We start from the raw sequence: 4,003 nt of genomic DNA on the forward strand, positions 1-4,003 counted from the left end.
AATAAGGACTCTTGAATTTGCTCGCCACATCAGAGGCAGCATTATAGGGGGGCTTTTACATGTGTATGTCATCCAGCCTCAGGGCAGCCCCTTGATGATAGATTGTGTTACCCTCATTTTCTCCAGGGGAAAACTGAGGCTCAGAGGTCGTCTTGCCTACAGTGACTATTGGCAGGACTGAGGTCTGACTCCTCCTTGTAGGTTTTCCCAGAAATCAAAGCCTCACGTGACCCCCTCCTCTAAGGCATGGCAGAACCCAGCTGTCTGTTCAGGCAACGGGAAGGAGAGGGTGGCCCACCTGGTGGATTTCAGGGGTGCTGCCACCTGGAAAGTGTCCCTCAAGAGCTCACCAGCAGTGCCTGGAACTCAGACCAAAATCACTCTCTTGGGTGTTTAAATTGTAAATATGTTTACCTGTATTCAGTCTCATCCTGTTTCTTGTTTGCTTCTCCTCAGTCCACAAAGCATTCAACACTCACCATTCTAAAAATAATAAAACTGAGCTGGGTGCGGTGGCTCACGCCTGTAATCCCAGGACTTTGGGAGGCCGAGGCAGGTGGATCCGCTAAGGTCCGGAGTTCGAGACCAGCCTGTCCAACATAAAGAAACCCTGTCTCACTAAAAATACAAAATTAGCAGGGCATGGTGGCGCATGCCTGTAATCCCAGCTACTCAGGAGGCTGAGGCAAGATAATTGCTTGAACCCGGAAGGCAGAGGTTGCGGTGAGTCAAGGTGGCACCATTGCATTCCAGCCTGGACAACAAGAGTGAAACTTTGTTTCAAAATAAATAAATAAATAAATAAATAATAAAAATCATAATAATAATACTGGCTAGGCATGATGGCTTATGCCTGTAATCTCAGAACTTTGGGAGGCTGAGGCAGGAGGATTGCTTGAGCCCAGGAGTTCAAGACCAGCCTGAACAACATAGCAAGATCCCATCTCTACAGAAAGTAAATAAATAAATAAATAAATTAGCTGGGCGTGGTTTTACTATAGTCCCAGCTACTGGGGAGGCTGAGGTGGAAAGATCGCCTGAGTCCAGGAGTTCGAGGCAGCCGTGAGCTATGCTTGTACCACTGCTCTCCAACCTGGGCAACAGAGCAAGACCTTGTCTCTTAAATAATAATAACAATAATAAAACTGAAAACGTTTCACACCTCTGCCTGCCCCTCTATTTATAACCTTATCTTTGATGTTTCAGCTCTTTGAAAAAGTGGGATCACAGCACCACTGCATTTTCTTATCCCCCTATAACAAGTTCTGGAGTTGCTAAAACAATGTATTCCTAAGGTGACTAGTAGGTGACTCCTACTTGTCACCTGTAATGGTATCTTTCAGTCTTCTGCTTACATGACCTTTCTGCTTACATGACCTTCTGACAAACTCATTTGTTCTGATTTATGGCACTCCGATGATACTCTCCTTTGCCTGCATGGTAGATTGATCTCCAATTTGCAATCTATCCCTTCTTCCGTTCCTCCCTCTTTACCTCCCTCTCAGCCAAAGATCTCTCTTTAGAAACCATCACCGAAGGTAGAGGTACCAATCTCTATGCTTTGACACCTCCTTCTGCTCCTCACTCTCCACATTCATTTTTACAAAGTTTTTTTTTTTTTTTTGAGACGGAGTCTCACTCTGTCACCCACGCTGGAGTACAGTGGCATGATCTCGGCTCACTGCAACCTCCACCTCCAGGGTTCAAGCGATTCTCATGCCTCAGCCTCCCAAGTAGCTGGGACTATAGGAACCCGCCACTATGCTTGGCTAATTTTTGTGTTTTTAGTAGAGACGGGGTTTCCCCATGTGAGTCAGGCTGGTCTCAAACTCCTGACCTCAAGTGATTCACCCATTTCAGCCTCCCAAACTGTTGGCGTGAGCCACTAAGCTCAGCCACGAAGTCTTACAAATTCTGCGTTTTTAAATTCATCCTGCCGCCCGCATTATCTCTGCTCATACCCGCTTTTAGGTCACTTTTAAGGAGAAGGCTCCTAGCTGGTTTTCGTGCTGACAATATTTCCCCAACCTCCACATGGCTGTCAAAGAGATCTTTTAGAAAAACAAATACAGCAAATACAGCCACGTTAAAACATAAATGCAGGTCTGTCTGACTTCTCCTTACTTACTGTAAGTTCAGGTCTGAATGCCCCCTGGCTGGTGTGTAAGCCTCTTTTTACAGGAATCTGACTGTGCTTTGCCAGACCTGCCTACAGCTGCCACTGCCATTATCTGCCCTGAGTACACCTGCCACTCCTCCCTGTCTTTACTGCTCAATTCCCATTTAGTAGAAGCTACTCTTGTCTATGCTTCAAGGTCTAGCTCAAATGTCACCTCCTCTGACCAAGTTTCTCTCTTCTACCCTTACTCCCTTCCCCCAAGAATGGCAGAAGGCTGGGTAGGTCGCTTTGTGCCCCCACCTCACTTGAGTCCTCCCACTTCCCAAAGCCCCTCTATTATATGGAGGTGCTGGGCAGGCAGAGCCAGGTTTTATCCGACTTTGTTTTTCTGGTAGAGTAACTGAAACATCGTAGGTGCATAATGAATGATCATGATGACCATGGAAATAAATGAATGAGTGAGTGAGCTACTGAGTTACAATCATTCTTTCAAGGACTTTCAGGAAGGAGGGAGGGAGAGAGACAGGGATGCGGATAGAAGATAGTTTACTGGGTCACCAGCCAGAGTTCAATGAAGGACCAAGTCAGTTTCATTGGACAGAAGCAGGCTGGTGGCTTAGAACCAGAGAGCTGCCTTGAGAACCCCAGGAGAGGGGAGAAGCCCTGGTGAACAGAACACAGATGAGACAGAGCGAGGGGTGCATCGGGCTCTGGGTGGCCTGTGCATTCCAAACTGAAAGGGGGCAGAACATTGACCAGAATACACCACTTCACAATTTTTCCTTGAGCCTTTTTGTAGAGTAACAGTTTTCCACGCTTGTAGAAAACTCCCTATACTTAGAAAGCTAGATGCCTCTGAGGAGTCAGATTTCAGTAGTGTGATAAGGGCTCCGCCTGGTGGATCTACATAAAATGAGAAAAGAATCTTTTTTTATTATTATTATTATTATTATTATTATTATTATTATTTTGAGACAGGATCTCACTCTATCATCCAGACTGGAGTACAGTGGTGCAATCAGCCTCAACCTCCCAGGCTCAAGCGATCCTCCCACCTCAGCCTCCCAAGTAGATGGAACTACAGGCACATACCACCACACCTGGCTAATTTTTAAAATATTTTGTAGAGACAGGGTCTCACTACATTGCCCAGGGTGGTCTCAAACTCCTAGGCTAAAGCAATCCTCCAGTCTTGGTCTCTCAAAGTGCTCAGACTACAGACATGAGCCACCATGCCTGGCCTAAGAATCTTTCCTATTTCTCTTCCTCTTATCCAGTTATTGAATTTTCTCTATTTTTGTGGCTGTGTTAGTTTTCTCTCACTACCGTAACAAATTATGACAAACACAGTAGCCGAAGGCAACACACAATTATGATCTTACTCTTCTGTAGATTAGAAGTCCAAAACCAGTCTTACTGGGCTGAAATCGCGGGGCTGGCAGGTGTTCCTTCTGAAAGCGAGGGCTCTGGGGAGAGCTCCTTTCCTTGCCTTTCCAGCTCCCAGAGGCCACTGCATGCCTTGGCTCATGGCTCCTCCCTTCACCTGCAAAGCCAGCAAAACGGCGAATCTTCCTGGCCCTTCTCCAGCTGTCGTGTTGTCCCCTGACCGCGACCTCAGCTGGGGAAGCTTCTCTTCTTTGAAGGATTCGCTTGATTAGATTGGACTTGCAGGAACACCTCAAGATCATCTTCTTATCTCAAGATCCTTAACCTGAATCACAACTGCAAACCCCTTTTGCCATATAGGGATCATATTCACAGGTTCTGAGGATTGGGTTGGGGACATTTTTGTTGAACCATCATTCCACTATCACTGATTGCCACATTCCAAGTGCCAGAGTAAATAATGAAGAGTATGTTCCCTCCCTCATGGAGCTCTCACTC

The sequence above is a fragment of the Macaca fascicularis genome, chromosome 8 (assembly GCF_037993035.2).
Source record: "Macaca fascicularis isolate 582-1 chromosome 8, T2T-MFA8v1.1".
Lineage (NCBI taxonomy): Eukaryota > Metazoa > Chordata > Mammalia > Primates > Cercopithecidae > Macaca > Macaca fascicularis.